Genomic DNA, 25,116 nt, shown 5'->3' with positions numbered 1-25,116 from the left:
TCCACCCATTTATGTAAGTCCTTATGTGTTAGGCGAGTCTCTTGAAGGCAGCAGATGGTTGGTGGGTTCTTATCCATTCTGCAGTTCTGTATCGTTTAAATGGGGCATTTAGGTAATATCTTGTCATATTACCAGAGTTGGTTTTCTGGTTCCTTCTCATCTGGGTAGGCTCTGTCAGAGGGAAGCTCTAGGGCTAAAGGCTCTCGTTCAGATTCTTTTGTCCCATGAGGTGTTCCCTTGATGTAGTACTCTCCCCCTTTTCCTATGTATATGATTCCTGAGAGCCGAGCTGCAGTGATTGTTATCTGTCTTCTGGGTCTAGCCACCCAGCAAGTCTACCAGGCTTTGAGCTGGTACTGGGGGTTGTCTGCACAGAGTCCTGTGATGTGAACCATCTATGGGTCTCTCAGCCGTGGATTCCAGCGCCTGTTCTGGTGCAGGTGGAGGGTGCCAGGGGGTGAAATGGACTCTGTGAGAGTTCTTAGCTTTGGTGGTTTAATGCTCTATTTTTGTGCTGGTTGGCCTCCTGACAGGAGGTGGTGCTTTCCAGAGAGCATCAGCTGTGGTAATATGGAGAGGAACTGGTGGTGGGCCCTAGAACTCCCAAGAGTATATGCCCTACCAGGTTGGGTAGGGAAGGACCATCAGGTAGGGGAAGGACTAGGTGTGTCTGAGTTCAGACTATCCTTGGGCAGGTCTTGCTGCGGCTGCTGTGGGAGAGTGGGGTGAGGTTCCCAGGTCACTGGAGTTGTGTGCCTAGGAGGATTATGGCTGCCTCTTCTGAGTCATGCAGGTTGTCAGGTAAGTGAGGGAAAGCTGTCAGTCACAGGCCTCACCCAGCTCCCACACAATCTGAAGGGCCGGTCTCACTCCTACTGGGCCCCCGCTAACAGCACCAAGTCTGTTTCCAGGCAGTGGGCAAGCAGGGCTGAGAACTTGCCCCAGGCTACCTGCCTCCTGGCTGTTAAAGAAAAAGGCTTTAGTTCTTCCCCTGCCTGTGGAGTCTGCACGCTGGATTTCCGCCCCCCGCCCCCACCCCAAGTTCTGGCCAGGAGGCTTCTCACCTGCTTCAAATTGTTAACAAAGTTCAGTTGGAGACTTTCTTCTCCCTGCGGTGTTTTCCACACGCCTCTAGCCACCCTCCCAAAGATCCCTGTGGTGCCAGGCAGGTATGGGCTGCTTGGGGACCCAGCAAACTCCCAGGGCCTTTCCTGCTGCTTCCTCTAACTCTGTATTTTGCTTGACTCTCTAAATTGACTTAGCTTCAGGTAAGGTCAGAAACGTTTCGCGCAAACTAGACCTTCAGTTTCCCCAGTGGGGGTATGTGCCTCAGGGGTGGAAGATCTCCCTTTCCCACTTCCACACTTTCGGCACTCACAATATTTGGGGTGTCTCCTGGGTCCTGCAGGAGCAGTCCACTTCCTTCAAAGGGTCTGTGGGTCCTCTTGGGATTCCTGGTTTATTCCTGCAGTTGTTCTGGAGCTAAAATTCATGATGTTAGCCTCCGCATGCTGCTCTGTCCATCCAAGTCAGAGCTGCAATCTAGTTCTGCCTCTCACTTGCCATGATGATCCCTTTATTTTGATTCACTTCCGCTTAATGAATAGTAAATATATTTTATCTTCCTTATGATTTTCTTAATAAAATTTTATTTTCTCTACTTACTGTATTGTAAGAGGATATTATATAATACATATATGTTAATCGATTGTTTGTTATCAGTAAGGCTTCCAGTCAACAGTAGGCTATTAGTAGTTAAATTTGGGAGGAGTCCAAAGTTATACATAAAGTTGCAGCTTCACAAGGGGTCAGTGCCCTTAAGCCCCATGTTGCTCCAGGGTCAATTGTAGATTAATGGTTGCCTGGGACTGAGAGAGGGGAGAATGATGACTTTCTTCTAATGAGTATGGGTTTCCTTTTGGAGATAAAAAAATTCTAAAATTGATTGTGGTGATGGGTGCAAAACCCTGAATATACTAAAAATGATTAAATTAAATAATTGATTATCTTTTTAAATAAGAAAACACTAAACCCATCAAAAAATGAGCCAAAGGTCTGGGTGTGGTGGCTCACGCCTGTAATCCCAGCACTTTGGGAGGCCAAGGCAGCTGGATCACCAGAGGTCAGGAGTTTCAGACCAGCCTGACCAGCATGGTGAAACTCTGCCTCTACTAAAAAAGAGAAAAAGAAAAACAAACAAAATGAAACAAACAAACACACACACACACACAAAATTACCTGGGCATGGTGGCACATGTCTATAATCCCAGCTACTTGGGAGGCCAAGGCAGGAGAATTGCTTGAACCCAGGAGGTGGAGGTTGAAGTGAGCTGAGATTAAGCCATTGCACTCCAGCCTGGGCAACAAGAGTGAAACTCTGTCTCAAAAAAAAAAAAAAAAAAAAAAAAATGAACCAAAGATCTTAACAGGCACCTCACCATAGAAGATACACAGATGGCAAATAAACATATGAAAAGATGCTCAACATCATACCTCATCAGGGAAATGTAAATTTAAACAGCGAGACACTACTACACACCTATTAGAATGGCCCGAAACCCAGAACACTGACAACACCAAATGCTGATGCGGATGTGGAGCAACAGGAATGCTTACTCTTTGCTGGTGGGAATGCAAAATGTTTCAGCCACTTTGGAAAACAGTTTGACAGTTTCTTACAATATGCAACATATTCTTAACATACAGTCCAGCACTCACACTCCTTAGTATTTACCCAAGTGAGTTAAAAAAATTATGTCCACACAAAACCTGCATACAGGTGTTGATTTATTCATAGTTGCCAAAATTCAGAGGCAACCAAATGTCATTTGATAGGTGAATGGATAAATAAACTGGTACATCCAGACAATGGGATATTATTGAGCACTAGAAGGAAATGAGATAACAAACTGGGAAAAGACATAGAGGAAAGTTAAGTGCATGTTACTAAGTGAAAGAAGCCAATCTGAAAGGCTATAGGCTAACTCCAACAATATGACATTTTGGAAAAGTCAAAACTATGGAGACAGTAAAATATCATTGATCATTGTGGGGGAGGGAGGGATAAAACACAGAACACAGAGGATTTTTAGGGCAGTGAAACTGCTCTGTATGACACTATAATGGTGGATGTCATCATACATTTTTTTCAAACCCATAGAATGTAAGATACCAAGAGTGAACCCTAATGTAAACTCTGGACTTTGTGTCATAGTGATGTGTCAATGTAAGTTCATCAGTTATAAGAAATGTACCAATCTGATGGAAGATGTTGATAGTAGGAAAGGATATGCATGTGCAGGGATAGAAGATATATGGGAACTCCGTATCTATTCAGTCTTTTTTTTTTTTTTTTTTTGAGATAGGATCTCACTCTGTCGCTCAGGCTGAAGTTCAGTGGCTCAATCACAGCTCACTGCAGCCTTGACCTCCTGGGCTCAAGTGATCCTCCTGCCTCAGCTTCCCAAGTAGCTGGGATCACAGGCACGTGCCACCATGCCCAGCTAATTTTTTTGATTTTAGTGGAGATGGGATCTTGCTATGCNTGCTCTGTATGACACTATAATGGTGGATGTCATCATACATTTTTTTCAAACCCATAGAATGTAAGATACCAAGAGTGAACCCTAATGTAAACTCTGGACTTTGTGTCATAGTGATGTGTCAATGTAAGTTCATCAGTTATAAGAAATGTACCAATCTGATGGAAGATGTTGATAGTAGGAAAGGATATGCATGTGCAGGGATAGAAGATATATGGGAACTCCGTATCTATTCAGTCTTTTTTTTTTTTTTTTTTTTTTTTTTTTTTTTTTTTTTTTTTTTTTTGAGATAGGATCTCACTCTGTCGCTCAGGCTGAAGTTCAGTGGCTCAATCACAGCTCACTGCAGCCTTGACCTCCTGGGCTCAAGTGATCCTCCTGCCTCAGCTTCCCAAGTAGCTGGGATCACAGGCACGTGCCACCATGCCCAGCTAATTTTTTTGATTTTTAGTGGAGATGGGATCTTGCTATGCTGCCTAGGCTGGTCTCAAATTCCTAGGGTCCAGCGATCCACCTGCCTCGGCCTCCTAAAGTGTTGGGATTACAGGCGTGAGCCACCGTGCCTGGCCTCCATTCATTTTTGCTATGAACCTAAACTGCTCAAAGAAATAAAGCCTATTTAAGAAAACTAACTAAATGAAAGAGAAAAGGGAGATGATATAGCCCCTACCCTAATGGAGTATACTTACTAGTATGTGTTATTCTTGAAAAGAAAAAAATCCATAAATATTTTGAAACATTTTAAAAGTTGATTCTAAAACCCATTGCACTGGGTGAGGGCATACCAGACAAGCAGTCTCCTTACAAAACAGTGCCCAATACACCCTGTTCCTGCCCAGGTACACTACAGGGGACCCTTATAGTGCTGTGCCCTTCATCTAGTTAACTGAGAATAGGGATGGCTTTGAGAGCATCCAACTATATAGAATAAAAGGGGTCTTTGCACTGGAGGCTCTTAAGAGAAGTCAAGCACAAATCCATTGTTTTATAAATGAAAATACTGGAGCTCAGAGAAATTAACTAAAGGTAGAGAGACTTCAGTGGTAGAATGTGTTTTGATGCATTATCTCACAAAACCTTAAGAAGTTGGTGATATTAATGTACCTGATTTAGACAGGAAGGAAATGAGAGGCTAAGAAATTTGTTCAAGTTTCCACAGCTATTTAAGTGACAGAATCAACTCTAACTCCAGAGCATATTATCTGACCTCTATGCTAGAGTTCTCCTTGAGCACTTCTTTTCATAAAATGAATCTACTTGGTGATTGTATTATTACTTGATCATTTGTTTTGAATTTTAGTCCTTGGAGAAGTTCATTGTTTTCTTTGGTTTGTTTTCTAGGATTCCTTTTCAGAACAAATCATTCCACTTTATAGTGCTATAACAGTCCTCTCATTAAAGTAACTATAATTTTTTTTCTATCACAGCATTCTAAAGCTTCAATGCCAACAGCTGCTCCAACCTCCCCTTTATATATGTCCCAAATGTATAACCTAAAAGGATTTATGTGAAAATCTGAAGTTTCATTCGTTAATTTATTACTTCATTCAGCAAATGTTTATTGAGCACTTGTTGTAAGATAGGCCTTGTGTATACAATGAATATAACAGACATGATCCTTGCAGCTATGGAGTCTGTAGTCTAAGGGAGGAAGATAAAAGACATTAAAAAAGCACAATCAGGCCGGGCGCGGTGGCTCAAGCCTGTAATCCCAGCACTTTGGGAGGCCGAGACGGGCAGATCACCAGGTCAGGAGATCGAGACCATCCTGGCTAATACAGTGAAACCCTGTCTCTACTTAAAAAATACAGAAAAACTAGCCGGGCGACGAGGCGGGCGCCTGTAGTCCCAGCTACTCGGGAGGCTGAGGCAGGAGAATGGCGTAAACCCGGGAGGCGGAGCTTGCAGTGAGCTGAGATCCGGCCACTGCACTCCAGCCTGGGTGGCAGAGCAAGACTCCGTCTCAAAAAAAAAAAAAAAAAAAAAAAGCACAATCAATACTTAGAATTATAAGCCACATTAAGTGCTATGAGGAAAATAAATGGAAAACCATAAGAGACTACAAGAGAGTACTGGATTTTGATTGGGAGAGCAAGAAAGGCCTCTTTGAAAAAATGATGAGCCGAGGCCATCAGGATGAGTTAGTGTCAGAAAGGCGAGGTTTAGGTGGAAGGTTGTAGGGTGGGGCACATGCAGCATTTCAGGAAAATGAATTGCATATGTGAAAGATCCAAGACAAGATGGTGTTTGCATGGTTAAGAACCGAAAACCACTTAATGTGGCTAGAGCGTAGTAAGTGAGGAGCGTGGTAGGTGATGAGGTTGGAGAGTTAAACTTAAATCTGATCATGCAGATGCTTGCAGTCCATATAAGGACTTCTCCTTATATGAGATGAGGGAAATGGGCTTCTCCACTCTCTGGTCCCACCAGAAAATTTTCAGAACATTTTTCACGAAAATAAATTCTCTTCAGAGGAACCAGGTGGGTATCTGAACTTCCTTTGAAGTAGGCGTTTGCCTTTACCACAGGACTCTCGGAAGTCTGAACCTTTTAGTCACTAACCATATAAGGATCCTTATCAGGCTTAAACTATGTTACAAAGATCTCTCTGGCCACCATAGTGAGTATAAGAGGGAGGGGCAGGAAAAGAGGATGGGATGGTGTGTAGCAATTGAGTTGCAGTAGTCCATTGGAGAGAGAATAAGGACTTGGAGATGGAGAAATAGGAAAAGACTTGAGAAATATTTTGAAAGTGGAATCAGTAGTATTTGGTAATGGGCTGGCTGTTATAAGCAAAGGAGAGGGCATTTGAAAAGATGACTCCTAGGTTTGTGGCTTTAGCAAATGAACAGATGGTAGCAACATATACTTAGATAAGGAAGATGGGAAGAGGAAGATCAAGAGTTCGGGTTTGGACAAGTTAAATTTGAGTTGCCTCTGAGATATGTGAGTAGGCAGTTGGCTATACAGGCCTGGAGGTCAGAAAACAAAGGTCTGGACTGGAGATTGAAATGTGGGCATTAACAGCATTTTGGTGATATTTAAAGCCACAGGACTGGTCTGGGCGCAGTGGCTCACTCCTGTAATCCCAACACTTTGGGAGGCTGAGATGGGCAGATTACTTGCGGTCAGAAGTTCAAGACCAGCCTAGCCGACAGGGAAAAACTCCGTCTCTACTAAAAATACAAAAATTATCTGGGCATGGTGGCTCACGCCTGTAATCCCAGCTACTCGGGAGGCTGAGGCAGGAGAATCACTTCGACCCAGGAGGTGGAGTTTGCAGTGAGCCAAGATCACACCACTGCACTCCAGCCTGGGCGACAGAGCATGACTCTGTCTCAAAAAATAAAATAACATAAAATGAAATAAAAATAAAACTACAGGACTGAATGAGATTACTTGGGGGCAAGTGTAGAGAGGAGAAAGAAACAGGCTCCGGAAGGAGTGCCTAGTGGTCTCTAATACATGGAGACAGAGGAGAGGAGATAGGGTTAGCTGTGAGACTTAGATTAGCCCGGACATAGGAGAAAGGAAAGGACAGCATGGTGACAAAAAGACCAAGGGGAGAGTGTTTCAATAAAGATGCAAGCAACTGTGCCTAATGCTTCTGAGAGGTTAAGGTGAGGTTGGGAATGTGTCTACTGTATTTGGTATTGTTGTAGTAGTGTGCTGAAACTGACTCCCAATTATGTGTTTAGTGATGACACTTTGGTAGCCATGGTTGGAGTATTTCCTCTATGGAAGCTAGCAACCACTTCTATGGTTTTTGTTTTGTTTTGTTTTTGGAGAGGTGGTTGTAAACATGTACCAGCATGCCACTGACAATATGACTCAATTTGTAATAAGCTGAAGAGAGAAATGGCCTTCTCTGCTCTCTTCTCTCATCAGAAAGTTTTCATGAAAATAAATTATCCTCAGAGGAACCAGCTGGGTGTCTGAACTTCCTTTAAAGTGGGCTTCTACCTTTGCCACAGGACTCTCCAAAGGCTTAGCCTTTTAGTCACTAATCTTCACAAATTTGATGCAGACCAACAGGAAAAAAAAAAATCAATGTGGTCATATGAAGAATTCCTTCCAACTCTGAGATGCTGTAATTCTGTGTTGGCTGCAAGAAATTCCAGGAAGCACAAGCAGTAAACCACATTTCGTTTACTCCTGGGCTTATTTACTTGGTAAAAATAATCATTAGAAAATTCCAGAATCCAGGGGTTAAAAGATGACATTTTCCACATCTTTTTTATTTTTGAAAAATGTTTACTATTTTATTAAAAAAATGTAGATAAAAAAATTAACTGTGGCTGGGCACAGTGGCTCATGCCTGTAATCTCAGCACTTTGGGAGGCTGAGGCAGGTGGATCACTTGAGGCCAGGAGTTCGAGACCAGCCTTGCCAACATGGCAAAACCCCGTCTTTACTGAAAATACAAAAATTAGTTGGGTGTGGTGGCGCACGCCTGTAATCTCAGCTACTCGAGAGGCTGAGGCAGGAGAATCACTTAAACTCAAGATTGCACCTCTGCCCTGAAGCCTGGGCAACAGAGTGAGACTATGTCCCCCAAAAAAATATTAATTGAAAGGTGGAAAGTTTTATATTTTCAATACTATGACAACTGAATTAGATCATTTAATAATCAAGCTAATTAATCACTAGGTAATAGGTGTTAAGATAAAATCATTAAAATAATTGTGCTTTTGACATTATTTTAGTTGTGGCATATAGCCACAGTCTAAATCCTCCTGTCATCCAAAGGTGAACTACAGATTGAACTGAATTTCTTGTAAAGTCTTCAATTTACTGAAGAAGTCAGCATGCAAACCTAGTCTATACAGCTCCAAAAGTTTGTTCTTTGACACATCTTTACTCTGAACACCTAGCAATGATAAAGTTTATCAAGCTTAAAAATTGAATAAACACATCGGTGGCCCAGATTTGGAACAGAAATACAAAGCTCTGAGCTGAGCACAAGCCACTTGCTTATGCGGCTATGGATCTGGAATCAGGCAATATTAGCTATAGTTTGGCTCTTCCCAAGTAAATTAAAATAAAAAAGTTCCATGCCAAGATGGGAGGCTGAAAGCCAGACTCACTACTTGAGGCCAGAGGGAAGGCAGACTTCTCCTACTCCAGAAAGGAAGCAGAAATGGAAGCTGTTTCTGCATGGAGCTACAGCTTTTAGCAAACTGTGGACTTATGCAAGAGGGAGGACACAGCTATAACCCTGTGACTGGGAAAAGAGGCAGTCTGTTTGGTGCCTAAATCTGTGCTGTCCTCAATATGACTGTGGGCTGGATCTTGGAATAACCATTAGTAAATCTGGGTCTGAACTGGGGCCCCAGGGAGCCAAGTACAAAATGAAGGGATTCACAAAGCCACTGGACAGGGAGGAGAAAGCACAGTGGGAGTAGAGGAAAAAAGAGAAAGAGAGAGACAGAGAATACAAACAGTCAAAATGAGCTCCTCAACCAAAATCCAATGCTTAGAAAGCCAAAAACAAAAAAGAAGACATAAATTTTCTCCTGTTGAAATTAATTTTCTAGAACAATGTGAAAAAAGGTTTAAATATGCTTATAATATGCAAAGAGATATGCAGGAAGAACTTCTATTTTTTTAAAAAAAAAAAAGCAAGACATTACACAAAAAATGCCAACATAAATGAAATCAGAATCGGGGTATAGTGAAAAGAACAACTAGAAATCTTGGAAATGAAAAATACACTCATTAAAACAAAAATACAATAGATGAGATAAGCTGTAGACTGGCAATAGTTAAAGAGAAAATTACTGGATTGAAGACGATACTGAGGATTTTTGCCTAAGAAACAGGACAGAGAGACAAAGAGATAAAAAATGTGAGACAGCAATTAAGAGAAAAGGAGGATCAACTGATAGGCTTTGACAAATGTCCACTAGGAGTTTCAGAAGATGAGAATAAAAGGCATGATGGATAAGTAATATTTAGGGAGAAAATAGCTAAAAATTTTCCACAGTTAAAGAAAGTGCTAAGCTGAGCGCAGTGGCTCATGACTATAATCCCAGTGATTTGGGAGACTGAGGCAGAACCATTGCTTGAGGCCAGGAATTTAAGAATAGCCTGGGCAACATAGTGAGACCCTATCTCTACAAAAAATAAAAAAAGTTAGCTGGGTGTTGTGGCACATGTCTACAGTTTCAGCTCAGAAAGCTGAGGCTAGAGGATGGCTTGAGCCCAGGAGGTCGAGGCTGCAGTGGGCTATGATGGCACCACTACACTCCAGCTTTCAGCATCAGAGTGAGACCCTGTCAAAAAAAAAAAAAAATACTAAGTGCAAGTGCAGCATAACAGAAATTCACACATCTTAGCCAGCAGACAATTAAGTAATGTCTTTACAGCTAAGGGCAAGTAAGTTAGAACCTAAAACTGTACATTAAAAAAATTTATTCAACAGTGAGGGACGTTTAAAGACATTTTCAAAAATATAATGATTAAAGTGTTTCCACTCAGAGACCCTCATAACTAACAGGAAGGCATCTCAGCAAAAAGAAAAAGGAACAAAGGTTGATGAAAATGACTAACACAGAAATTGATAAACTAGATTAGTAAATTTAATTTCCTTATAAAATTCAACATTTTTTTCATTTATTAAAAGATGAACTAAAATTCTAGACAATAATTTTTAAAACGCTAAAGAGGGTAAAGGATGGGAAAATAGGATGAAGAATATTCAAAGGGAAGTTAATATATGCTAAGATCAATATCATATCAGGAAAAAGAAGAGGAATATTTAATAATTTAGATGTTCTTAGAATACAGAATTATTAAATATGCAAGTCAACACTATAAGGGCAACTACTAAAATAAGTAAGATACCATGTCTGGCTCCTAAAGTAACAGCAGAAGAAAAAAGCAGTATAGAAAATGTTTTCAACACAAGAGAAGGAAGGAAAAGGGAAAAAATAAGCAAAGAATGATAAACATAAGATGAAAAAACAAGAAAGTTAAAAATAAGTTGAAACATTATCATTAGCCTCAGCAACCATAAACATATTAAACATTGACTTTCAAAAAGAGATTATCAGAATGATTTTTTTTTTCCAGTCTCGTTCTGTCACACAGGTTGGAGTGCAATGGTATGATCTAGGCTCACTGCAAACTCCAGCCCACCAGGATCAAGCAATTCTTCTGCCTCAGCCTCCCAAGTAGCTGGGATTACAGGCACAGCCCACCACGCCCGGCTAATTTTTGTGTTTTTAGTACAGATAGGGTTTCACTATGTTGGTCAGGCTGGTCTCAAACTCCTGACCTCAAGTGATTCACCTGCCTTGGCCTCCCAAAGTGAGAATGAATTTTTTAAAACCCCAAATCAGGCCGGGCGTGGTGGCTAACACCTATAATCCCAACACTTTGGGAGGACGAGGTGGGCAGATCACCTGAGGTCAGGAGTTCAAGATCAGAGACCAGCCTGGTCAACATATTGAAACTCCATCTCTACTAAAAATACAAAAATCAGCTGAGTGTGGTGGTGCACACCTGTGGTCCCAGCTACTTGGGAGGTTGAGGCAGGAGTATTGCATGACCCCGGGAGGCAGAGGTTGCAGTGAGCCGAGAGTGAAACACCATCTCAAAAAAAAAGAAAAAAAATGCACTGAATACAACTAACTTACCAAACATCACAGCTTAGCCTAGCCTAAATTAAATGTGCTCAAAACACATACATTCGCCTACCATTGGACAAAATCATCAAATACAAAGCCTATTTTTCAATATCTCATGTAATTCATTGAATACTGTACTGAAAGTGAAAAATTGAATGGTTGCATGGTTACTTGAAGTATAGTTTCTACTGAATTGCTTTTAAAGCATTGTATAGTTGAAAAATTGTAAGTTGAACCATCATTATCAGTATAGGCAGGGCCATGCTCCCTCTGAAGGTACTAGGAAAGGAATTACTCCATGCCCCTCTTACAGCTTCTGGCAGCTTCAGATGTTCCTCGGCTTGTAGGTGCAACACTCCAAGCCTGTCTTTACATGGTGTTTTCCTTGTGTGTCTTCACATCACCTTCCTCTGTGTCTATGTCTGTGTCCATATTTCTCTCTTCTTTTAAGGGCACCAGTCTTATTGCATTAGAGGCCCACCCTACTCCACTATGACCTCATCTGAACTTAGCTAATTGCATCTGCAGTGACCCTGTTGCCAAATACAGTCACTTTCTGAAGTACAGGAGATTGAAACTTCAACCTGTCTTTGGGCAGGGGGCACAATTTGACGCATAACAGAAGGCATCAGTAAAAATAAGGGCAGAAAAGGCTGCAATAGAAACCAAAGTCATAAAATAGAGTCAATAAATACAAATGAAAGTTAGTTTTAAGAAAAAAATCCAGTTTGATTACCCAATCTTTAGTAAGACTGATAAACAACAGAGCACAAATAAACTATATTAGAAATCATAAAGAGATACAATCGCACCCACACATTTACAAAATCACAGTTCATTGCAGTATAAAAAAGTATACTTATTTATTTATTTATTATTTTTTGAGATGGAGTCTCATTCTGTTACCCAGGCTGGGTGCAGTGGTGCCATCATAACTCACTGAAACCTCGAACTCCCGGGCTCAAGCAATCTACTTGCCTCAGTCTCCCAGGGAGTTGAAATTACAGGCATGTACCAGCATGCCTGGTCAATTTTTTAAAAGTGTTTTTGGAGAGATAGGGTGGGGGACAGGTCTTACTATGTTGTCCCGGCTGGTCTTGAACTCCTGACCTCAAGCCGTCCTTCCACTTCAGCCTCTCAAAGTTCTGGGATTATGGATGTAAGCCATCATGCCTAACCCATATTTATTTTTAAAGCAAATTCTACATATCTTGGAGGGAATAGTACTTGAGACTATTTTAAAAACTTGGATGGGTAGGTGATCACATATCTCTATTTATAATAGCTATGCGTCTTCCCTTAGCTATATTGGATTTTTGTTGTTGTTATTTTTGTTTTGAGACAGAGTCTGACTCTGTCACCCAGGCTGGAATGCAGTGGCGTGTTCTTGGCTAACTGCAACCTCTGCCTCCCGGGTTCAAGCGATTCTCCTGCCTCAGCCTCCCATATAGCTGGGATTACAGTCACCCGCCACCACGCCCGGCTAATTTTTGTAGTTTTAGTAGAAATGGAGTTTCACCATGTTGGCCAGGCTAGTCTCAAAACTCCTGACCTCAGGTGATCTGTCCGCCTCACCCTCCCAAAGTGCTGGGATTACAGGCATGAGTCACTGCACCCGGCTATATTGGATCTTATTTTCAGGATTTTAGAGAAAAAAAGGAAGAACTGAGAAATGTGCCTTTAGCTAGTAGGAAGCTGTGGGGTTAGAAAAACAATTACTAGGAACTTTTAATTCTAACCATTAAGTAAATATTTTAGTATATTTGAACACACAGAGCATATATTTTTACCTACTCAAATGTTTCTATGTGGATATAAAAACATATACACAAGAAAATGATAATGGATCTACTGACATATGCTTTGGTACAGCTGCAAAACGCAAATATTTCTCTATGTGTATTCATGTTCACTCCAGAGATAAAGATCGACAAACCTGCTGAGCTGGTATTTTACTTATGCACTATTTTTCTGTCTGCTTTAAGGGACTCCACATTCCACATATGATCTACATTTCATTTTAACTCCCATGTTCTTGGCTTAACTTTTTTCACGTCAGCTTTATCCTTTTAACCACCTGTTTGATAGTGATTTCTCAGATTCAAATTCTAACTTGCTTTTCTTCCTCCTCAGAGATGTCCTGTAATTTTATTTATTGTTTCCTGAAGTGTGGCACTTGCTCATAATTTCATGAATGACAGCCTTTTCCCAAAGGGAACCAAAATAGTAGTTATTCTCCAGCTTCACTTAAATGCAAATACATATTTAACCATATTTAAATGCAAATACAATCACTTCCATTCTATCTGCTTTGCTTCTCATATCTGATCTAAACTATCAAGACATTAACAAAATCTAGCTTTTGTTTTTTGTGATGATGACTTTTCATTTTTATATACACATTTTTTGGGTTGTTCAAGAATTACATAGTGCCCAGGTACAAGTTATGAGATAGTTGTACTATGGCTACATTTCATTATTAAGTAGACTATTTGATTTCCTCTACACGTATCTATCTATTCCTGTGCTTTTGCTTTTATTGGTCTCCCTGCCTGGAAATTTAGTACTTCTTTGCTTCTGTTACCCAATTGATAAAGAGAGTGAGGCCTGGAGCCTGACTTACCTAAGATCACACAGTTAATTAGGACTAACTGAGCCTAGAGATAATCTCTGGACTCCTGGTCCCCTGGGATTTTTCCACCACACCCCACTGCTTTCTTCAAGGTTTAATTCAAATAATGCCCATCTAAGAAGTCGTCTTGAAACCTTCAAACAGAAGTAATCTGTCCTTTCTTTCAACAGCTGCATGATTTAATTGCAGCCCCTCGGATGCTTATCACTTTATTTATTTGTTAATTTGTTTATTTTTGAGACGGAGTTTCGGTGTTTTTGCCCATGCGAAGTGCAATGGCGTGATCTCAGCTCCCTGCAACCTCTGCTTCCCGGGTTCAAGCGATTCTCCTGCCTCGGTCTCCTGAATAGCTGGGATTACAGGCATGTGCTACCATGCCCAGCTAATTTTGTATTTTTAATAGAGACGGGGTTGCTTATCACTTTTTATTTTGCACTATTGTTATTCATGTACAGGCCTTTATTTCCTCTCTTCATGTCCAGTTATTTGAAGCTCGAACCTGCTTTACTTTTATGTCTCTCATATCACCTAGCCTTCTTGTATTAACAGGTGCTCAATGTATATTTGTTAAATTAATTAGACCCATTTCTTATTTTACACAACTTGTGGTCATGGGAATCACATATAAGCCAGACACCCCAGCATGGCATTTGGCTTGGGGAATTCTTTTGAGCCATGCCTTTCTGCGTCTTGCTCAACACTTCTGTGGTTCTAGAACTCCATTGTCCAAGAGAACTTTCTGTAATGACGGAAACGTTTTATATCTGCACTATCCAGTATGGTACCACTAGCCACATATGGCGATTGGCCACTTACATGCACCTAGTGAGACTGAAGAAGTAAAATTTTAATTTTATTGAACTTTAATTTATATTTAAATAGCCACATATGACTAACAGCTGCCATATTGTACAGCATGGTTTTAGGCACCCCATTTTGATAAATTCACTTGTCTTGTCCCATTCAACTTGGTTACATAATTCTAGATGGCCTGCTTAGTGAGAAATGACATTGTTGTCCTCCAGGCTCCAGCTTTCAAGATTCCATGCTTTACAGTCCTCTTTCCTCACTTTTGTCCTCAAGAGAAAGGTGAGATTCTAAAGATTTTCCTAAGCACTCTGATCTCCACCCATCTTTCTTGCTCGGAATCTGACTCTGTTGGTAAAGCACAGGGGTATAAATGTATAATGCCTAGGTGTATGGTGTTTGCTGCTATTTCTTAGATTTTCCTAAACAGATTATAAACTTCTTGAATGTAAGGACCATGCATTCCATATATTCTGGATCCTCCCTGTTGCTGATTCCACTGCCAGTTATATTGTAAATGTTCTATAAATATTAATCAATTGATTGATTAAAGTTGGAAAAATGGGCTGGGAGCAGTGGCTCACACCTATAATCCCAGTACTTTGGAAGGCCAAGGTGGGTGGGTCACTTGAGGCCAGGATTTCTAGATCAGCCTGGGAAGCATAATGAAACCCAGTCTCCAGAAAGTTTTTTTAAAAAGTTAACCGGGCATTATAGTGTGTGCCTGTAATCCCTGCTGCTTGGGAGGCTGAGGTTGAGCCCTGAAGGTTGAGGCTGCAGTGAGCTGTGATAGCGCTACTGCATTCCAGCCTGGGTTACAGAGTGAGACCCTGTTTCAAAAAAAAAAGGAATCTAGTATGAGCAAGAAAGGACAGTATCTGAGAAATAGGGAGGGCATTGTCAAAATCTCAAGATTTACTTAGCACCCTACAGACTAAAGGACTTTTAGAATTATTTCACTTATTCCCATAATTGTTTCACAAATGCCCTTTTGTATAATTTAGTATTAGTTATTTAAGGAACTCAATTTAAACAATTTTTCAGAGTACCCAGGTGACAAAACTATGTTAGCCATTTTGAATATTCCTTCCTAAGAGGGTCTTCTATCAAAAAAATGGTATTATTATTATTTTTTAAATAAAGACGGGGTCCCCCTATGTTGCCCAGGCTGATCTTAAACTCCTGGGCTCAAGCAATCCTCCCATCTCAGCCTCCCAAAGTTCTGGGATTACAGGTGTGAGCCACCACACCCAGCCTATGAAAGAAACTTTCTGATCATGTTTATGAACTTCATCGTAGATAACTTACTGGGAAATTGAGGAGTTGTTAGGTACCTAAAACGGCACATTTGGTGAAAGTAGGAAAGAATGTGTTTGCATATTTGTTTAAAACCTTCTCAAGGTAGGCTCTTGAACGTATATAATGCCATCCTGCTTTTGTGGATGAGGTAATAAAAGCGAAGGTGTTAGTGTTGTGGAAAGTATTTTGATTTACTTTTCCTTCTTCCTTTAGCACCCAAATTACACTTTAGCAAGATTGAGCTCCTGTGGGAACCTAGCCTAAGGCAAAATTCCTGCTGACCACACCCTGTGTGAGACCACAGTCAGTCTTTTAGGGGCTCTGGCAGGGGGACTCAGTAAATTAATGATAGCTGCAAAGTTAGAAGGCCCAACCCTAGAATTCTCTGTCCTGTAGAGCCACACTGCCTTCCTGCCTGTGCGCCAACCTTTAGCTCACAGTGCCCAACATATGAAAAGAAAATTAGGAGCCAGGAGGGAGTTGTCTTTGTGGGACAAGAATTTCAGCTGGCAGTAGTTAATAATATTTTTCCAGCTATTTTGACATGCGTTATATAAGGGAACCAATTCCAAGACAAAACAAAAAATAAAATGCTTTTGACTCTAGAAGTGCAAACATAGGGTAAATCAGAGCTGACTTTTCTTTTTAACTTTTTATTTACAAAGGATGGATTTAAGTAGTTTCTCTTTTTATTTATTTCCATAAAGTCACAAATCTAGTATGTTATTTCCCTTACTAGCTATTCATTTTTATTTCTGCTGATTTTCATATGTTTAAAATATGTTTTCAATAGGCTGACAATACTTATGGATCATATGCACATATGCTTATGTATAATAAATCACTTTTATGGGACCAATCAAATCTGGCATTCTTTGTAGCCCACAGTGGTTCACATTTTCAAGGCTTTTTACCCTGTTTTAAATTGCAACTTAACACTCACAAAATAGGTTGTTCAAAGGTAAAGGTTCTGCTTACAGGCACTTGCCTTTGACTAAATACATCTAGATTAAGTCCTGAATAAAATGGAGGAAATAACTTCTGTCTCATCTCCATTTATATCAGGACTAACGAAGAAAACGCACTTCGTAGTCTGTACCAATGCTGCCCAGTGTAGAAATAACATAGGTTACATGAATATGGTAATCTGTTTTGTTTTGTTTTCGAAACAGTGTCTTGCTCTGTCGCCCAGGTTGGAGTGCAGTGGCGTGATCTCGGCTCACTGCAACCTCTGCCTCCCGGGTTCAAGTGATTCTCCTGTCTCAGCCTTCTGAGTAGCTGGGATTACAGTCGCCCACCACCACACCTGGCTAATTTTTGTATTCTTAGTACAGACGGGGTTTTGCCATGTTGGCCAGGCTGGTCTCAAACTCCTGGCCTCAAGTGATCCACCTGCCTCGGCCTCCCAAAGTGCAGGCATGCACTGCTGCACCTGGCCCACTGATTTATTTTCTATCACTATAGTGCTTCCTTTTTCAGAATGTTATATAAACAGAATCTAATGACATGAGTCTTTCTGGTTCTTTCACTTATCATGATGCATTTGAGATGCATTCCTGTTGGAGTGCCTTTCAATTATTCTTTCTCTTTTCTTACCAAGCAGTACTCCTTGGTTTGGATGTACCACAGTTAGTACGTCCCTTCCCCCAGTGAAGGACGTTTAGGTTGTGATATGGTTTGGATTTGTGTCCCTGCCCAAATTTCACGTCGAAAGTAATCCAGTGTTGGAGAAGGGGCCTAGTAGGTAGTGATTGGATCATGGGGCAGATTTACCCCTTGCTGTTCTTGAGATAGTGAATGAGTTCTCACAAGATCTGGTTGTTTAAAAGTGTGTGGCACCTCCTCCTTCCGTCTCTTTCTCCTGCTCCAGCCACATAGGACGTGCTTGCTTCCCCTTTGCCTTCCATCATGATTGAAAGTTTCTTGAAGCCTCTGCAGCCATGCTACCTAAACAGAACTGTGAGCCAATTAAACCTCTTTTCTTGATAAATTACCCAGTCTCAGGTAGTTCTTTATAGCAGTGTGAGAATGGACTATCCAGTGTTTGATGATTACAAATAGAACTGCTGTAAACATTCATATACAGGTTTTTGAGGGAACATAAATTTTCATTTCTTTTAGGGTAAATACTCAAGAGTGGTATCAAGGTTTTTTGTTTTTGTTTTTCTTTTTTGGGACAGGGTCTCAATCCGTCGCCCAGGCTGGACTGCAGTGGCACAGCCTTGCTCGCTGCAACCTTCCACCTCCCAGGTGCAGGCGATTCTTGTGCCTCAGCCTCCCGAGTAACTGGGATTACAAGCACGCGCCATCACACCCAGCAAATTTTTGTGTTTTTAATAGAGATAGGGTTTTGCCTTGTTGGCCAGGCTGGTCTCAAACTCCTGGCCTCAGGTGATCTGCCTGCCTCAGCCTCCCAAAGTGCTGGGATTACAGGCGTGACCATCACACCTGGCCTGGTATCAAGGTTTTAAGGTATATGTTTATAAAAAATTCCCAAACTATTTTCCAAAGTAGTTGTACCATTTTATATTCCCATCAACAATGTATGACAGATCCAGTTTCTCCACAATCTCACCAACATTCATATTATCATTGTTTTGTATTTTAGCTCTTCTACAAGATGTATAGGAGATTGTGCTTTTAATTTGCAATTCTCTAATGACTAATGATGTCTAACATCTTCTCATATGCTTTTTTTGCTATCCATATACCTTCTTTAGTGAAATATCCAAGTCTTTTGCTATATATATATATTTGTTGTTGTTGTTGTTTGTTGTTGTTGTTGTTGTTGTTTGAGATAGGGTCTCTCCCTGTCACCCAGGCTCCCAGGCTGGAGTGCAGTGGCACAGTCTCAGCTCAGTGCAACCTGTGCTTCCCAGGCTCAAGCGGTCCTCCTACCTCAGCCTCCCAAGTAGCTGGGACCACAGGCATGTGTCATCATGTTCAGCTGATCTTTTAATTTTTTGTAGAGACGAGGTCTCACTGTATTATCTAGGCTAGTCTCAAACTCCTGGGCTCAAATAAGCCTCCCACCTTGGCCTCCCAAAGTGCTGAGATTATGGGCAAGAGCCACTATGCCTGACCACTATTTTCTAATTTGATTTTTTTCTAACTGTAGAGTTTAGAAAGGTGTTTTTTGTTTTTGTTTTTTTAGAAAATGGATATATGTCCTTTGTTAGATATGTGATTTGAAAATATTTTCTCTCAGTGTATGCCTTTTATGTTTTAAAAAATAAACTTTATTTTTTAGAGTAGTTTTAGCACAGCAAAATTGAGTGGAAGGTACAGAGATTTCCCATATAAACCTGCCCCTACACATGCATAGCTTCTCCCAGTGCATTTCCACACCTTCCATTGTAATGGTGAATTTGTTACAACTGATCAACCTACACTGACACATCATTCTCACCCAAAGTCCTGCATTTACTTTAGGGTTCACTCTCAGTGTCCTACATTCTATGGGATTGGATAAAGATACAATGACATGTATCTGCCATTATAGTGTTATGTAAAGTATTCCACTGCCCTAAAAATCCTCTGTTTTCTATTTACTTACCCCTCCCTCCCCACCAACCCCTAGCCACCAATGATCTTTTTACTGTCTCCATAATTTTGCCTTTTCCAAAATGTCACATAGTTGGAATTAGACAGCATAGATCCTCTCAGATTGGCTTCTTTCACTTAGTTACATGCACTTAACTTTCCTCCATGTCTTTTTTAATGGTTTGTTAGCTCGTTTCCTTCTAGTGCTGAATAATGTCCCATTGTCTAGATGTACCAGTTTATTTATCCATTCACCTACTGAAGTACATCTTAGTTGCTTCTGAATTTTGGCAACTATGAATAAATCAACCCCTGTGTGTAGGTTTTGTGTAGACACATTTTTTTTTTTTAAATTCACTAGGGTAAATGCCAAGGAGTGTGAATTCTGGATTGTATGTTAAGAGTATGTTGAGTTTTTTTGTTTTGTTTTGTTTTGTTTTTTGAGATGGAGTCTGGCTTTGTCACCCAGGCTGGAGTGCAGTGGTGTGATCTCAGGTCACTGCAACCTCCACCTCCTGGGTTCAAGCGATTATCTGCCTCAGTCTCTTAAATAGCTGGGACTACATGAGTGCGCCACCATGCCTGGCTAATTTTCTTATTTTTAGTGGAGACAGAGTTTCACCATATGGGCCAGGCTGGTCTTGAACTCCTGACCTCGTGATCTGCCTACCTCGGCCTCCCAAAGTGCTGGGATTCCAGGCATGAGCCACCACGCCCAGCAAGTATGTTGAGTTTTGTAAGAAACTGCGGAACTGTCTTCCAAAGTGTCTGAACCATTTTGCATTCATATCAGCAAAGAGTGAGTGTTTCTGCTGCTCCATATCCTCATCAGTATTTGGCGTTGTTAGTGTTCTGAGTTTTGGCCATTATAATAGATGTGCAGTGGTGTCTTGTTTTAATTTGCATTTCCTGATGAGGTATGATGCTGAGATTTTCGTGTGCTTATTTGCTGTCTCTGTATCTTCTTTTGTGGGGTGTTTGTTAAGATCTTTGGCCCAGTTTTAAATTGGGTTGTTTGTTTTCTTGCTGTTGCTTTTTAAGAGTTATTTTTATCTTTTGGATTACAGCCTTTTATCAGATACTGATTTTGCAAATATTTTCTCCCCATCTGTGGCTTAGCTTTTCCTTCCCTTGATAGTATGTTTCAAAATTTTTAATATTAGTGAGGTCCAGTTTATAGGTTCTTTCTTTCATGGATTATGCCTTCGATGTTTTATCTAAAAAGTCATTTCCAATTCCAAAGTCTTCAGATTTTCTCATATGTTATCTTCTAGAAATTTAAATTTTTGTGTTTTATATTTAGATTCGTGATCCATTTTGAGTTAATTTTTGTGTAGGGTGTAAGGTCTTTGTCTAGATACATTTTTTTGCGTGTTGATGTCCAGTTACTCCAGCACCATTTGTTGAAAAGATTATCTTTTTTCCCATTGCATTGCCTTTGCTACTTTGTCAATGACAAATTAGTATTGCATTGAATTTATAGATAAAGTTAGGAAAAACTGACATCATGACAACACTGAGTCTTCCTCTCCATTAATGCGGACTGTCTCTCCATTTATTTAATTCTTTGATTTCTTTCAACAGAGTTTTGTAGTTTTCCTCATATAGATCTCATATATGTTTCATTAGATTTATACTTAATTGTTGGATTTTTGGGGTGCTAATGTAAATGGTATTGTGTTTTTATTTTCAAATTCCATTTATTTGCAGGTATAGAGGAAAAGATTTACTTTTGTGTATTAACCTTGTGCCTTGCAACCTTGTTATAATTGCATATCAATTCCAGGAGTTTTTATTTTATTTATTTTTTTAAATTTTTTATTTATTTTTATTTATTTATTTTTAGACGGAGTTTTGCTCTTGCTGCCCAGGCTGGAGTGCAGTGGCGTGATCTCAGCTCACCACAACCTCTGCCTCCCAGTTTCAAATGATTCTCCTGCCTCAGTCTCCTGAGTAGTTGGGATTAGAGGCATGTGCCACCACACTCAGCTAATTTTGTATTTTCAGTAGAGATGGGGTTTGCCCATGTTGGTCAGTCTGGTCTCAATCTCTCGACCTCAGGTGATCTGCCCACTTCGGCCTCCCAACTATTTGTTTGTTTTAAGAGGTAAGGTCTCTGGCCGGGTGCAGTGGTTCACACCTGTAATCCCAGCACTTTGGGAGGTCGAAGCGGGCGGATCACAAGGTCAGGAGATCAAGACCATCCTGGCTAACACGGTGAAACCCCGTCTCTTCTAAAAATACAAAACCAAAATTAGCTGGGCTTGGGGGTGGGCGCCTGTAGTCCCAGCTACTTGGGAGGCTGAGGCAGGAGAATGATGTGAACCCAGGAGAGAGAGCTTGCAGTGAGCCGAGACTGCGCCACTGCACTCCACCTTGGGCGACAGAGAGAGACACCGTCTCAAAAAAAAAAAAAAAAAAAAAAAAAGTAAGGTCTCCTTATGTTGCCCAGGCTGGCCTCAAACTCCTGGGCTCAAGTGATCTTCCCAACTCAGCCTCCCAAGTAGCTGGGATTATAGGCATGAGCCACCACATCTGGCTAATTTCAAGAGGTTGGGGACAATTCTTTCAGATTTTCTACATAGGCAATCATGTCATCTACAACAAAGACAGTTTCATTTCTTCCTTCCTATCACTCCACTTTTTATTTTCTTTCCATGTCTTATTGCATTAGCTAGGACTTCCAAAGGGATAGTATGGCTAGGTGCAGTGGCTCATGCCTGTAATTTCAGCACTTTGGGAGACTGAGACAGGAGGATCACTGGAGCCCAGGAGTCCAAGACTGACCTGGGAATGGGAGACCCATCTTTCCAAAAAAAGCTTTTAAAATTAGCTGGGCACAGTGTTGCATGCCTGTGGTCCTAGCTACTCGGGAGGCTGAGATGAAAGGATCACTTGAGTCCCGGAGGTCGAGGCTACAGTGAACCGTGTTCGCACCACTACACTTTTGCCTGGATGACAGAGCAAGACCCTGTGAAAGAATGGCAGACAGACAGGAAGGAAGAAAGGAGGGAAAGAAGGAAGGAAGGAGAGAAAGGGAAGGAGGGAGGGAAGGAAAGAAAGAAAAATGAAGGAGAAAGAAAGAAACCAATGAACGATAGGTGAACAGACATCTTTGTATTGGTCGTGATCTTAGTGGGAAAGCTTTATTTTCTCACGATTAAGTATGATGTTAGTTGTTTTTTGTTTTGTTTTTTTTAATAGTCCCTGTGAAGGGACTTGAGGACATTCCTGTGTGTTCCTAGTTTACTGAGAGTTTTTATCATGAACGGGTGTTGGATTTTATCTAATGCTTTTGCTATATCTATTGATATGATAATGTTAGTTTCATTCTTTACCTTGTTGAGATGATAGATTACATTAGTTGATTTTAGTTGAATTTTTTAAATATTGAGTCATCCTTGCACACCTGAGTTAAATTCCACCTGGTCATAATGTATAATTACCTTTCTACACTGTTTAATTTGATTTGCTAATATTTTGTTAAGGATTTTTGTATCTGTGTTCCTGAGAGATACTGGTCTGTAGTTTTCTTTTCTTATAATGTCTTTTCTGATTTTGGTTTAGGGTGATACTGGCTTCACAGTGTGAGTTAGGAAGTATTCCCTCTGCTTCTGTCTTCTGAAAAAGATTGTAAAGAATTAGTATAATTTCTTCCTTAAATATTTGGTCACCCATTTACTTTTAATCTATATATGTCTTTATATTTAAAGTGGATTTCTTATAGACATTATATAGTTGGATCTTGTTCTTTGACCTACACAGACAATCTCTGTCTTTTAATTGGTGTATTTGTACCACTGATCTTCAAAGTGATCGTTGATATAGTTGGATTAAGATTTGCCATAGGCTGGGTGCCGTGGCTCCTGCCTATAATCCCAGCACTTTGGGAGGCCGAGGCGGGCAGATCACGAGGTCAGGAGATTGAGACCATCCTGGCCAACATGGTGAAACCCCGTCTCTACTAAAAATATAAAAATTAGGTGGGCATGGTGGCGTGTGCCAGTAATCCCAGCTACTCGGGAGGCTGAGGCAGGAGAATTGCTTGAACCAGGGAGTCAGAGGTTGCAGTGAGCCAAGATCGTGCCACTGCACTCCAGCCTGGCGACAGAGTGAGACTGTCTCAAAAAAAAAAAAAGATTTGACATATTAGTTACTGTTTTCTACTTGTTGCCTTTTTCTTTGTTTCTACTTTTGTCTTTTGTGGTTACAATCAAGTATTTTATAAAATGATTTCATTTTCTCTCCTTTCTTAGCATATCAGTTATTTTTTACTTGTTTTAGTGTTTGCCTTAGAGTTTGCAATATTAATTTACCACTAACCTAAGTTCACCTTCAAATAAAAGTATACTGCTTCACAAATAGTGTGAGTAGTTTATAACAAAATAATCTGAATTCCTTCTTCCTGTTCCTTGTATCATTGCTATCATTCATTTCATTTGTATATAAGCATCAACACACACACACACACACACACACACACACACACACAGCCCACATACATCCATACTTGAATACTTTGTTGCCATTATTCTTTGGACAAATGGTTATTTGTTAGATCAATTAAGAATAAGAAAATAAGTTTTATTCAACCTTCATGTATTTCTTCTCTGATGCTCTTTCTTTCTTTCTGCAGACCTGAATTTCCAACTTATACCATTTTCCATCACACTGAATGACATGTTTTAATATTTCTTGCAGAACAGGTCAACTGGCAATAAATTTCCTCAATTTTCATTTGTATGAAAAATCTTTATTTTTTTCTTCACTTTTGAAGGATCATTTCACAGGGGACAGAATTCTAGTTTGATTTTTTTCCTCTCAACAGTTTAAGTATTTCACTTTACTCTCTTTTTTCTTTCATGGTTTCTGAGGAGAAGTCAGATATAATTCTTATCTTTGCTTGCGTATAGGTAAGGTGTTTATTTCTTCCGATTTTGTTGGAGATTTTAAAATTCGTATTTGATTTTCTGAGGTTTCAATATGATATGTCTAGGTGTTTTTTTCTTTGTTTGTTTGTTGTTGTTGTTGTTTTGTTTTGTTTTGTTTTGGCACTATCCTGCTTGGTGTTCCCTGAGTTTCCTGGATCTGCAGTGTCTGATATTAATTTGGGAGAAATTATCAGTCAATATTGCTTCAAATATATCTTTTTGTTATCCTTCCAGTGTTCTTATTATGCATACATAAAACTTTTTCTAGTTCCCCACAGCTCTTGGGTGTTCTTTTCTTTCTTTCTTTTCTCAGACATTTTTCTCTTTGCTTTTCAATTTTGAGGTGAAAACTCAAAACTGCCTTGAGATGACCTCAAGCTCAGAGATTTTCCTCAGCCATATTTGGGACTAATAAGCCTGTCAAAGGCATTTTTTCATTTCTGTTACAGTGTTTTTTATCTCCAGCATTTCTTTTTAATTCTTCATTAATACTGCCCTCTCTCTGCTTACATTTCCTATCTGTCCTTGCATGCTACTTTATCCATTAGAGTTCTTAGCCTTAGTTCTTAGCCTATTCATATTTGTGTTAAATTCCCAGTGTGATCATTCCAGCATCTCTGCCGTATCTGTCTAGTTCTGATTCTTGCTCTGTTTCTTCAAACTATTATTTTTGCTTTTTAGTATGCCTTGTAATTTTATCTTCTTTTTTTTTTTTTTTTTTTTTTTTTTTT

At 40.2% G+C, this 25,116-nt stretch overlaps 1 long non-coding RNA gene across 1 annotated transcript in view; it reads left to right on the top strand.

Moving 5' to 3' along the window:
• Positions 1-14,601: 14,601 nt before the first annotated feature.
• Positions 14,602-25,116, top strand: part of LOC108535930 (uncharacterized) — a 19,333-nt gene continuing 8,818 nt past the window's right edge. The window contains exon 1 of the long non-coding RNA XR_001887362.1: positions 14,602-14,894. This is a non-coding gene — a long non-coding RNA (uncharacterized LOC108535930). The remainder of the gene's footprint in view (positions 14,895-25,116) is intronic.

Source organism: Rhinopithecus bieti, unplaced genomic scaffold (assembly GCF_001698545.2).
Source record: "Rhinopithecus bieti isolate Rb0 unplaced genomic scaffold, ASM169854v2 scaffold_13261, whole genome shotgun sequence".
In the NCBI taxonomy this organism is placed as follows: Eukaryota; Metazoa; Chordata; class Mammalia; order Primates; family Cercopithecidae; genus Rhinopithecus; species Rhinopithecus bieti.
Note: the sequence above shows the minus strand (reverse complement) of the source record. Positions and strands in the feature narration are given on the sequence as shown.